General features: G+C 37.7%; 1 long non-coding RNA gene across 1 annotated transcript in view; it reads left to right on the plus strand.

Moving 5' to 3' along the window:
• Window positions 1-622: 622 nt before the first annotated feature.
• Window positions 623-13,796, plus strand: part of LOC130310129 (uncharacterized) — a 70,083-nt gene continuing 56,909 nt past the window's right edge. Inside the window, exons 1-3 of the long non-coding RNA XR_008858689.1 lie at window positions 623-752; window positions 874-925; window positions 1,790-1,958. This is a non-coding gene — a long non-coding RNA (uncharacterized LOC130310129). The remainder of the gene's footprint in view (window positions 753-873; window positions 926-1,789; window positions 1,959-13,796) is intronic.

Consider the following 13,796-nt stretch of genomic DNA (forward strand, 5'->3'; position numbering starts at 1 on the left):
TTACAAAGCTTGTGTGCACACTTTAAAATGTAGCGAGGACCGCCAAACAAACCAGGTCAGGTTTCACAGGGTGGAGAGAAAAGTAACATTATATTGTCTCTACTACCTCAATGACATGTAATGAGATGTAGAAGAGATGATGATGAGAGAGAACACAATGTTGCTTTTTTCACTCTGCCCTGTGAACCTTGACCCCGGTTTGTTTGGTGCTCCTCAGTATTTATGTAACATAGGTACCTGATGAAATGTCTGATTCAGATATTCAAATGTCTGATGTTGCCTTGTTTTACTTTTTTTTTATAATGTTTAATGATATAATAAAGGAGAGTCTAATAACTGGATTATTGTGAATAGCTTTGTTATTTTTGAGATAGTATCCACTATGTTATGCCGAATAAGAAAACATAGTTTAGGGGTATTTACTAGCGGGATAAAATTACCCATAATTTGTACCAATGCTCAAAGCTGGTTTCCTATGGCAGAAAACTGTGGCACTTGAGTCCAGAGAAGATGCCCTTTTTTAACTCTTATAATTTTTACAAATAAGATGTAAACATGCCAGAAAAAACACCAATGCAAAACCCACATTGTGTTTTTAATGGACTTTTTTTCTCTCCTATAGAAGCCAAAATTTCTGTGGAAAAAAGAACATAATCTCAACATTCTGCAATTTTGAAAAACTGCCACTGAGCCCAAAAACGCAAAAAAGAGAAGAGAAGTAAAAAATGCCAAAGACAAAAAATGGCAAATGGGTATGGCATTTCATAAATCCCTATTGACTTACAGCTAAATTCTGACTGGTCACTGTCAATTTCGTAAAATTGCAGTATGCTGCAAGTTTTTCTTTAACATGTAGTGTTTTCTCTCCCATAGGCTTCTAGGGGAGGGGAAAAAAACTGCAAGAAAAGTGCCATGTGGGTTTAAGGTTTGTTTCTCAAATGTTTCCCCTAATTCTTCAATAGAAATTATTGAGTCACATGTTGAATGAATGACATGACTTTTAATGAGAAAACCCCAGGGGAAAAACACCAAAGGAAAAAATGCCTTCAGTAATACTCACTATTTAAAAAATAAAAAATAAACATAAAAACCACATTTTGAGAGTGCAGTTTTATTGTGGCATTTAAACAATTGTTTAGAAATGTAGTCTACCACCTCCATAATATTGAGTGAGATGGAACACAGAAGGATTTTTCTGTATGAATAAATATGCTCACATAGCACATTTCCCTCAAATAGATCCAGCAAGTTGCACTAAAATACTCCAAAGAGTGTAAATTTTCATGAAAAACATAGAAGCCTTGAGTACAACAAGAGCTGGCTGTAGGTCTCTGGATGCTTTTTCTATTAAGAAAGATCTCTCCTTATTAGTCATATTTTGTCGCTGTTTGTTTTTGACAGGAACAAATTTATTGTCATTTGAGAGATTTAATAAAAGCCAGACACTGCATATTTCCCAGTGACAATTACTGCTGTTCCTTACCCTTGAAGCTTTTAGTGGTGTGTAACATTAGCCTATCTAGCCTAGTGAAAATGTCTTTACAGATTAGTGTAATGTTAATACTGCTGGCTCTCTGCTTTTGACCTGAAGTGGAATATATTGCACTGCAGAAGCAGATGGAATCAGAGTTTTATTAGGAAGCAAAGATTGGTTGGCTGTCTGCCAGAGATTGCTCTGCGCTGGGGGATGTGTGGGCTACAGAAAGAAGCATTTAACCTTTTCTATACCTTTTCTCTGTGTACAAGCAATGAACCCAGCTGAATAAAAATGTTATCTAATACATTTTAGCTTCGAATACGGAGAGATCTCAGCATCCTGGGTGAATAGAATATTCGGTACAAAAGTGCATATTGCTTTTGTTGCATACAGAATAAATTCATGGTGAAATATCGAAAATCTAAATGTGGCATGTATATTAAGTGAAGACTGGTATGCCATTATTTGCTGTCAGTATAAGGTACATTATTTATAATTGCTTCACATTGCTGTACCAATAATCTTAATGTATAATGTATAAAAATTATTTTGATATGGCATATTCCTATATCAAAATGCTGGATACCAAACATTATCACCATACTGTTATTATATATTATCTTAACACTGTTTTTTAATAAATTCCATGTACAAAGACCTATATCACCAGTGTTACCACTATATAAGTGTACTGTCCAACAGGGTCCATTACAAATGAACTAGTAAGAATGCCTTCTGCCTTATACTGTTTTATTCTGTTTTATCCTGATTTATGTTGCAATGTGTTCTATGGGGCACTTCACATTGTAAACAGGCAAGGCTTAGGCTATAATGGAAGACAAAACACCCCCACAACATAGTAGGAACCTTCTGGAAGTAAGGTGGAGCTTACTTGAGACCAACCTATCTAGATGGATCTATAGTGACTGTAACAAAGGACATTGTTCAGAGCATACAAGGTTATGTGCAGGAGGGAAATGAGTAAGGAGAAGAAAAGCCTGTGAGGAGAAGTTTAACAAGGGCCCTACAGCTCCAAATAATGGCCCAAGTAGGCTTCCAACAAGCTTAATGCAATCATGGCTATCACATCCCAGATTTATTACAGATCAGAACCAGACAGTTGGGAATTTCAGTACAAAAGGACAAAGACAAGAAAAGAGAAAACTGTGAGCCAAACAGGTAGATATCTAAACTAAAGAGAAACATGAGTACTACAAATAGGCTAAAAATGAAAAGAGATGAAACTTACAAAAGCTACAGTGAGTGAATACATTGGGAAAGCCAGCGGTGAAGATTTGTGTCTCCATCACAGTGAGCAAACCACTCACCACAGTGCTGTATTAGAAAGTGTTTGAGGTCTGGTGGGAGACTGTGACCATTATGTTCTAACCAGTAGCCAGACCACATCCTCCAGAGGACTATAACCCTCATCATTCCAGCAACCCCTCCAGTGTGCACACTTTATCTGGGATGTTGTACAAGTCCCAAATTATACTAATGCATATGACCACCACCATTATAGTATGACTATCACCATGCAGTGACTAAATAACAATCTTTTCACAAAGATCAGTTACCACTATACAGTGACTATATAATGGTATGATTTGTTTTCTACATAGATGCTCTGCAAACCGTGTAATTGATAATAGTGTTGTTAAAACCAATAGATTGCAGTACATTACTTTTCTTATTATAGTCTTTTCCTTTTCTTCATTGACACCAAAGCATCAAGATGACCTTCACCAGCCACTTAAGTTTTCAGAGTTTTCTGTCTAGATATCTTTGGCTTTTTATTTTTTTATTTTTTTTGGGGGCATTTTCAGCAATCTGTACTATTTTTTTTATCCCCACAACTCCTCAGCTTTTTACCACCCCACCTCTTTCCCTGTTATTGTCCTATTTATATTAATTACTGTATCTGCCCAACATACTGTACTGCTAAGATAATGATATCTTAACTATAGTCCCCTTTACAAACACCCCACCAAACACCAAAGAATAGTGCCTCATAGATTCCTATTAGGCTCAAACAATTATAACTTCAACTTTTGTGCCAACCTCACAGTAGCAATGACCTTGGTTGTGCCTCCTTCATAGAAATAATGCCTCTTTTCACACCAAAAATACTAGTCACCACCCCTTTCGAGCCCCCAATAAGCAACTGTGTCCCCAGCAAATAGATACTTCCATACTTACCTTTTGTTTCTCCCACAATAAGTGGATTAACTGAGGCCTCTTTTGGCTTGTGAAATTTGTGGTCCGTTCAGTCAGTGCAACTTATGTGAGATGACCATTCCATCTGCACCAGGATGTAGCCTGTTTATGGTGCTGGCATCTCCTAAAGCAGCCTGAAGTAGCATGTGGTCTATGAATGCAGGGCTAGGAGGCTGATTTTAACTTAGACAGTGTCTTTTACCCAGGATTCTTGGCTACCAAAAGAACCCTGGGATGTCACTTGCATATTGCTACACCACTAGACCATAACAACCAGTGAGATTGCTTTCATTTCTAACCTGCTGTGGAATAAGATCTGTTCTATTTTCTAAAATGTATTTTTTTTGTTTCCAGCCCAAGGTTTCGTTAACCCCTTGGCGCATCATGATATACTAAATAAATATACATTATGAACTGTCTTGTGATAAAAAAAAAAACATGCTGCACATGTAAGCAATGGTAATCATATGAATATAGAGAATTTTTCCATGTGAATAACAGTGTGAGCGCAGTAAATTCTGCTATAATGCAGTATGTAGGAAGAAGTCTCGGCACTCACGTATCTCTGCTAAATCTTTTGTGTTTATTCACACATCTTTAATATAGCAACATTCAAGTTGTGTGAATAAACTGCATTTACTTCTGGTCTGCGAGAACCACTCTGTGTTACACGAGTGCCGACTCCATCTATTCTGATTCTGCTATAATGGCTGGGATCAGAGAAGCATCTTTTCCAAGTCTTTGACCCTTTTCACAGAGAAGAAGGGCACAAAAGGCGTGTTGATAGGTATTCATAGCCCATAGCCCGGCCATGCTGCCCATAGCCCAGTCACGCTCCCTAATCACACCCTCAAACACAAGAGAATGCATTAGGCATTATCAGGGACATTACTCCTCCATTCTGGTGATCGGTGGTGAATCAGCAGGCAGATCTCACCGATCACCTAGCTATCCCCTGTCCAGTGGATAGGGGATCCTTTTACACACATTTTCACATAGCTTTCTATTTTCTTTCCTTTTGACAACAAAATTTTTTTTCCTCTCTTTTTTGTATGATTGCATTATGAAAGGGCTTATTTTTTGGGGGGGAAAGTTGTACTTTTAATGTACGTACTTTATTTTATTATACAAAGCATTGTAGAGACAGGAAAAAAAACTATATGTATAAGTGGTGGACCGGCCAGGAAATGTGCGGTGCAGTCAAGAGGGAGCAGGTCTGTGAAGGGCTTATTCTGTTTGCGCTCAACAGTCTGTCTGTGGCAAGGAGATGCTGTTCTCCCGCTCGCCAAGCTGAGCCTAAAATCTTCTAAGACTGGTGCTATGTGTGGAGGATGGGAGAACAGCAGGGCTGACAGGCCTTAGGAGCATCACATCACGTCCCAGAAGCCACTGCTTAATGCAGCGGTAGATTAAGACCTGGAGCTATGGGCATGAGACCTGGGGCTACAGCCCTGTTAGTCCTTCCCCCTAGCAACGACCCTGTGGCACACCAATGGATTGCCATAGCTGCTGGAATCCTTACGTAGGCCTTCAGGTCTGTCAGAGGAATCTTACTACTAGACCATGGCCTAATAGATTGCTTGTTGGTGTTACGCTGACATGCAATAGTGCTATAAAATAGTAGTCTACAAACTCTGACCCTTTAGCAGCAGCTGATTTGCAACACCTGATGGGCCCCAGATTGGAGACCACTGCTATAAAATACTAAAAGCAATCAAGAATCAACCTAGTGTGACAATATATTGTAAAATTTGGTTTACGAAAGGTGAAAGAGGTTATCCCAGGGTTAAACACTATCACCTATTCTACAGATAGGGGATAGCTTACTAAATGGTGGAGAGAAGATCACCGGTACCCAAACCAATCCCAGTGGCAGCATCTATGTTGGAGCACCACTGTATTCACTCTATATGGGACTTCAGAACATTGCTAAGTTCAGTGCTAGGCAATGTTCTGAAGTCTTATAGAGAGTAAATAGAGGTTAGCCCAGTATGTGTGCCGCCACTCCACTTACTTGTGGGACCTTTGTGCTCTATTCTCATGATTGGTTTGAGTCCCAGTTGTCTTTTCTCCATCAATTAGACAAGCCATCTCCTATCCATAGAATAGTGGAGAATGTTTAATCTTGGGATTACTCATTTGACATCATTGATTTGGATCCCAGATGTCTTCTATCCAGCAATCATCTTGTTACCCCCCTATTCACTGGATAGGGGATAACTTGGAATTTTGGGATAACCTCTTGAATTAAAAAATAAAATACCTTTTCCCAAACCTTTATTTGAAAGATTTTATTTTAACTCTCAAAATACATACCTACATTTTCTTTTAAGTAGATCTATGAAGAAAAAGGTAACTATAACTTATTTATTCTGCAAAGCACATGGTGTACAAAAAAACTGCTTAGGCACAGTAGTGCCATTAAAACACAAAAAAATTAAGCTCTCACACCAGTTACACTGATGGAAAAATAATACAGTTATGACTCATGTGATGACGATAAAATGAAGGCCTGTAATGGCCATCCCTAAGGGGTGATTATTGTGGACTTTATCTCCATTCTTGATATACCATTTGGTCTATAAGGATAGGGTCACACAAAGCACATACACAACATATTCTGCCAGGAAATATGCTAGGCATATACACAGAGGGCTTTCCCCACCACAGCCCCATGTGCGCAGTGAGGTTCAGAGGCTGACTGAAAACATGGGTTATGTTTTAGAGAAATTGAAGAGTACTGATAAAAATGCATTGAGATTTTAGCAGCAGTGGAAACATAAAATATTCTGAATGTCAGACAAGTGGGTGATAATGTAAGCATATTTAGTTTTTCTTTTTTCCCCACTGGTGTCAAATAATCAGTAAAGTGTGCATCTGAAACAGGGGCAAGCAGATGTGAACACAAGGAGTCAAAATATAAGAGAATACAAAGTGCAACCAAGATGACATTGAAAGGGATTTAGATAAGTACTTGTAACAAAAATAAAAAAAGGATGATAGCACTGAAAGCTTTAGAGGAATTGCAACTGAATACACCTTTATTAAGGCTTATCAGTCTCTAGGCAGCAACAAACTCACATCCTTGGAACATTTTTCTGCTTGTTCCTCAAGATTAAAGGTCAAGTCAAGCAAGCAATTTGTATGCACCATGTCTACGTCAATGTTCCCAAACTCTTTTCCTTCGTCAGACAAAAAAAAAAAAAAAAAAGCAAAGGATAAAAGCTCTGTTAAATTTTGTAACATCGGATTATTGAGAACAGAGAACAAAATAAATAAATAAATAGAATAGTCTTGCAATTAAAGAGGAAGGTTTGGTTTGGATAACCAGCCTAGTTTTGTCTTAATTTCTCCAGAATCAGTGTCTCACCTCATGGAGGCAGCAAAACAGTGTAGACAGAGCCTGAGTCCTTCGCTGTAAACTCTTAAGAAATCCCTTAGTTGTAGGCCTCACAAAGCAGTGGGCATTCCAGATGTTTTTGTATGGTGACTCCCTGTGGCACTGTTTCATGGAGAAATTGTTCCTTGAACATGCCAATTTTCTTTCTATGTCAGTTTTATATGGAATCTAACATAATAAATCTGCAATAAAGGGCATTTAATGGGATATGAATATAGTATGTGTAAGGGTTTTATTACACAGCCTGACCCCTGTATGATATTAATGCTGATCTCTTAGATCGGTGCTCATTTATTAAGCCTATTATATGCTCAGCTATTGGGTGGGCAGGGCCACTCAGACTATTGCTGGATCAATCGTGCAACCCTTTACTCATATAATTTGTCGGCCTCATATCACCTATCATACAGAACAGCCAGTGAACAAAGATTTTTTTACAGGTTAAAACCACATAATCAGCCATGGAACAAGTGTTTACTCATTCGTCGGCTGATCGCCGGGCCCTTAATGCAAGATGTAAATGTATAGGACGTACCCTCTCCCATTTTATGAATTGTAGAAGTGTGTGCTTCATACCCGGTCGGCCCCAGGTGTTATGGTGTTATGAGCCAGGACCCATAGCTAATGCCGGACATTGCCGATTGGGCAGATGTCCAGCATAAACCCTTTGGACATTACAATCAAAGTTGATTGCGGCGTCTAAAGTGCCAAAAATCAGTTGGAGGCTTCTCTGTGGATCAGTTGAGAGGACGATGGCAGAACCCTCAGTCCTCTCATCGGCACTCCATCTCTGCAGGTAGCCTCAGCAGCCTGTAGTAATGGTGCGTCAATAACATTGAACAATGTTGTGCTATGGCACAGCATTGTTCAGTGTATGCAATTGAAAAATTGCATGTCATAGTTCCCTATGGGGACTTAAAAATTATGAAAAAAATTTGGGGAAAAAAGCCCCTCCCCTAATAAAAGTTATCTTTAGTTCGTTTTAAATAGAGGAGGAGCCAAAAGCAGAAAACATAATAGTTAACACAGAAAGTTTTCTTGCCACTTGATCTGATAAATAAAGGTCTTTCTCTGCTTGCAAATGATGCAGAAAGTACATTTGGTTTTGTCAGATGGATTTAGTAAAAGGCCGTCTAGGATACATTTGGAATAAAAGGACTCTTTCACAGATATGCAAAAGCAGTCTATCCAGACTCAAAAGAAAGGGCGCATACACCTGGCTTTCTGTCTCCACTGTTTGATATAGAAAAAGATGCAAGATAGAAGTCCCCCTGTCTCCCTTTTTATTTGATCTGACAACATGGTGAGGTATTCAATGCACTCTGATTTGTATGGATGTAAAGATAAAGGACCAAGAGGTTAGGCTAAAATTTTATGACATGTTTATTTTCATTACCCCAACAAATACCTGTCGTTTGTTTCTGGATGAAATTTAGAGATTGGAAAAAAATGTTAGGTTATAAATAGAGATGAGCGAATATTTGAAAAATTAGATCCGGCTGATTGATCGAATTTTTAGAGAAAAATGTATTTGATCCGAATAAATTTACGGCAAATCAATATAACAAAGTGTGTGAGTTTTTTTCTTTCTTTATTTTATTTTTTACGTAGTACTATTACTCCCAGCATGGAACAGACTTTTCCATGATGGGAGTATCTTGTACTTGTACTAATAGACAAATCGCCCTGGGTGTCACTTCTGACACACGTTGCTATACTCCTGTATAATGTATAGAAGCGGGCGGGTGACCGCTATTCTGTTCTTCACATCACAGATTCATATTTCCTGCAGAGGGCTTTGATTGGCCAGATTGTTCCAGCCAATCACAAATCTCTGTGAATAATAGGTATATCTACGGCAGTGCAGGGGACCAGAGAAGAGCGGCTGTGCCCCGGATCTATACATTATACAGGACGATCGCAGAATGTCAGGAGTAACACCTGCTGTGATCTTTCCTTTACTGTAGGTACTACTGCTCCCAACATGGAGCACACTCTGCTTCATGCTGGGAGCTGTATTATCTGCATTAATGGACAGATCGCAACAGGTGTCACTTCTTACACTTGTTAGGATCTGTCTATTAATGCAAGTACTACAGGGACTAATTATCGGAAGCGATATATATATTTTCACTTTCCTTTTAAGCCCCATTTCTTTAATTTTTTCGGGCATTTAGATGTGCTGGCATGAATAATTGCGGGGTGAGAAACAATCTGAGGACAGGGACATCAGTCATATGTATAATACAATAGGCAAAAAAGCTGACAGTTTCCTTAATTTACCAAAAAACCATGAATTTACAAAGATATTCTCTCAGAAATTAAAGATACTTCAAATTGTAATGGCCGGGACAATAATGTATGTATTTAATGTAATTGGGAAATATAATGTCATTATAATTATACAGTATGAGCTGGATTTAATTGACAAATTACTGAAAAACTCTTCTTGCAATAACAATGCCTCTGCTCTATATGTGAAAAATCTTTTATTTTTTATGTAGGGGATAATAGGAGTTGTAATTCCTAAATTCTAGTTCAGTGGTTGCAGCGGGACCGGCAGGGAGTCTATGGCCGTCCTGGAGCCGTATGAATGGAATCTAATTAGAGCAAATTATGATTAATTGAATAATGAGACCACATCCAATTTAGGTCAAATAGTTAATAGAACATCAAAGGAATGTAGGTCAAGTGGTTTGACCTTAATTGGCTGTAGTTTTATTATTCAACTAAGGTCTTTCCCTCCTATTTCCTGCTCTTCATTCAAAATAATAATAATATATATATATATATATTTTTTATATATATATATATATATATATATATATATATATACATATGAGCTATATATATATATATATATATATATATATATGTATACACACATATACATAGCTAAATATGGAACAACATACACACACACACACATAATATATATATATATATATATATATATATATATATATATATATATATATTAATGTGAAAGTTTACATCCACACACATCTACAGTATATATTATTACATGTTATCCATATGGTACATATACTCAATATGCTGGGTCCTGCAACAGTATTGAGATATCCTGCGGGACCCACCAACAGTCAGTTTGCAAACAGTGTAAAATATATGTTTGCAAACTGTCCAGGGGTACTCAAATAGGATGTGGGTCTCGTTCCTTCAACCCAGGTAAGATATGCTGCAGGATCGGCAGTTTGCAAACAAATATTTTGCACTATTTGCAAACTGACTGTATTTGCTATATATATATATATATATATATATATATATATATATACATACATATAACTATCCATATATCTATATGTCTATATATATATATATAATATATGTTTATATATTAATTCTTTTTTTCGTTCACACAGCGGACAGATGAATGAAGAACAGGAAATAGGAGGGAAAGACTTTAATTGAATAATAAAACCACAGCCAATTAAGGTTAAACCACTTGACCTACATTCCTTTGATGCTCTATTACCTATTTGACCTTAATTGGATGTGGTCTCATTATTCAATTATCCTTAATTTGCTCTAATTAGAGCAGCTACTGTATATTTCAAAACTTTATTTTTTCCATTCATACAGCCCTAGGATGGCCATAGACTCCCTTACCTGTCCCCCTGCAACCACTGTACTGGAATTCAGGAATTACAACTCCTATTATCCCCTACACAAACAATTCAAGATTTTTTACATACAGAGCAGAGACATTGGAATTGCAAGAAGAGTTTTTCAGTAATTTGTCAATTAAAACCAGATCATGCTGTATAATTACAATCACATCATCTTTCCCAATTACATTAAATACATACATGTACATACATTATTTTCCCGGCCATCTGCCTCCGCAAATTATAATTTGAAGTATGTTTAATTTATGATAGAAGACCTCTGTAAATTTATGGATTTCTGATAAATTAAGGAAACTTTCAGCCTTTTTTTGCTTACTGTATTATACATATTACTGATGTCCCTGTCCTCAGCTCACCTCTGACCCCCCGCAATTATTCATGCCAGTACATCTAAATACCTGAAAAAATAAAATAAAACGGGCTAAAAAATAAAGTGAAAATATATATAATATTGCTCCCAATAATTAGTCCCTGTAGTACCTGCATTAATAGACAGATCAGAACAGGTGTAAGAAGTGACACCTGTTGCGATCTGTCTATTAATGCAGAGTGTGCTCCCTGTTGGGAGCAGTAGTACCTGCAGTTAAGGAAAGATCACAGCGGTTGTCACTCCTGACACCCACTGCGATTGTCCTGAATAATGTAAAGATGGGGGGCACAGCCGCTCTTCTCTGGTTCCCTGTACTGCCATATATATACCTATTATTAATATTTCCAACATACTTGTGATTGGCTGGAACCATTTGGCCAATCACAGCTCTCTGCGGGAAATATGAATCTGTGATGTGAAGAACTTTAAATTGCAGAACATAGTGCAGGATCACTCAGAGGAGCGGCCGTGCCGTGGCTTCTATACATTATACAGGAGGATCGCAACAGTCCGAAGTGACACCCGGGGCGATCTGTCTATTAGTATAGGTACTACTACTCCCATCATGAAACAGTCTGTTCCATGCTGGGAGTAGTAGTACTTCCTAAAAAAATAAAAATAAAGAAAAAAAGTTAAAAACACACACACTTTATTAAACACATTATTAAAATACATTACTAATAAAAAGTTAAACAAAATGAATTCTAAAAAAATATATTATTTTTACATTTAAATGGCCCCTTTCTACATTTTTATTATTGTCGGTTACATTTTTAGGTCCCTGCCCACCCACATAAATTGGTCCCTGTTTAAAAATTAATTAAAATTAAATTAAAATTAAAAGGTTGTTAAATACATTTTTTAACTGCAAAAACTCTGTGGAATCCTAGCCTTAGAGTAATAACAAAATGGACAACACAAAATAGCCATTTTTTATTTTGACCTACTTGCTTCTCAGCATAATAAAAAAAACTAACAGGTTGTTAGTATACATTTTGATCAAAAAGTACAAGCCCACTCGCCACGTCAAGGCCACCTAGTAAGAGTGGGTCCCTAAACTAACCCTGGCATAACGCCGGGCGGCAACCACTGCCTCCGAGACACCATGCCCAATGGGGGGAATGACCCAGTGGCCAGGCAGCCCCACTGCTGCCCGACCAAGCCCCTGGCTGTGGGCCGCACCACCCCACAGAAACAATGGCTGTCACAGAGAACCACACCAGTGTGAAACCTACCATGTGCTCTCTGTCAGAGGACTGGGAGAATTTTCCTTCTTCCGTGGCCAGCACTCCACTCCATCAATTCGGCAAAGGCATTTTTAATTAGCAGGAGACTGCATAAGGGTTTACTCCTTACATTCTTCCAGCCCTCTGGTAGGGAGCACATGGTAAGTGTTCACACTGGTGTGGTTCTCTGTGGCGGCCATTGTTTCTGTGATGCTTTTTCTGTGGGGTCGTACGGCCCCAAGCCAGGGACTTGGTTGGGCAGCAGTGGGGCTACCTTGCCACTGGGTCGTTCCCCCTGTGGGCATGGTGTCTCGGAGGCAGTGTTCGCCGCACGGCGCTACTCCAGTGTTAGGGACCCACTTTGACCGGATGCCTTGACGTGGCGAGTAGGCTTGTACTTTTTGATCAAAATGTATACTAACAACCTGTTAGTTTTTAAATTATGTTGAGAAGCAAGTAGATCAAAATACAAATGGTGGATGTGCAGCTTTGTTTTTCTATTTGTGTAATAACAAAATGGAGTAAATGAAGAAATTTGTAATTTCGGATAGAGTGGAAATTTGGATTCGGTCCGAATCGAATATTTAATGAAATTCGGAACAAATTCAGATTTGTCCAAATCGATTAGCTTATCTCTAGTTATAGATTTACACCAGCCCAGACCTGGCTTAGAAATCTGGCTGTGGATAGCATTTGTAAAAAGTTGCACATCTTCGTAAAATGGGTTAAAAAGTCGCAAAAAAAAGTCTAAAGTGTCAATTTAAAAAAAAAAAAATGTTTACCAGCACCCGAATTCCATGAAACCAGTGACTAAATTTGGTCCATGTGCACATTATCATGACACAAATTAATGGTGTAAAAAATGGTTTACCTTCACCACCCTTAATAAACTCCCCCTTAGATCTGTTTAACCCCTTAAGGACCAGGCCATTTTATACCTTAAGGACCGCAATTCTGACCACTGTCACTTTAAACATTAATAACTCTGGAATGCTTTTAGTTATCATTCTGATTACGAGATTGTTTTTTCGTGACATATTCTACTTTAACTTAGTGGTAAAATTTTATGGTAACTTGCATCCTTTCTTGGTGAAAAATCCCCAAATTTGATGAAAAAAATGAAAATTTAGCATTTTTCTAACTTTGAAGCTCTCTGCTTGTAAGGAAAATGGATATTCAAAATATATATTTTTTTGGGTTCACATAAACAATATGTCTACTTTATGTTTGCATCATAAAATTTATGAGTTTTTACTTTTGGAAGACACCAGAGGGCTTCAAAGTTCAGCAGCAATTTTGAAATTTTTCACAAAATTTTCAAACTCACTATTTTTCAGGGACCAGTTCAGTTTTGAAGTGGATTTGAAGGGTCTTCATATTAGAAATACCCCATAAAAGACCCCATTATAAAAATTACACCCCCTAAAGTATTAAAAAAAACATTCAGTAAGTG

This window comes from Hyla sarda, chromosome 1 (assembly GCF_029499605.1).
Source record: "Hyla sarda isolate aHylSar1 chromosome 1, aHylSar1.hap1, whole genome shotgun sequence".
Lineage (NCBI taxonomy): Eukaryota > Metazoa > Chordata > Amphibia > Anura > Hylidae > Hyla > Hyla sarda.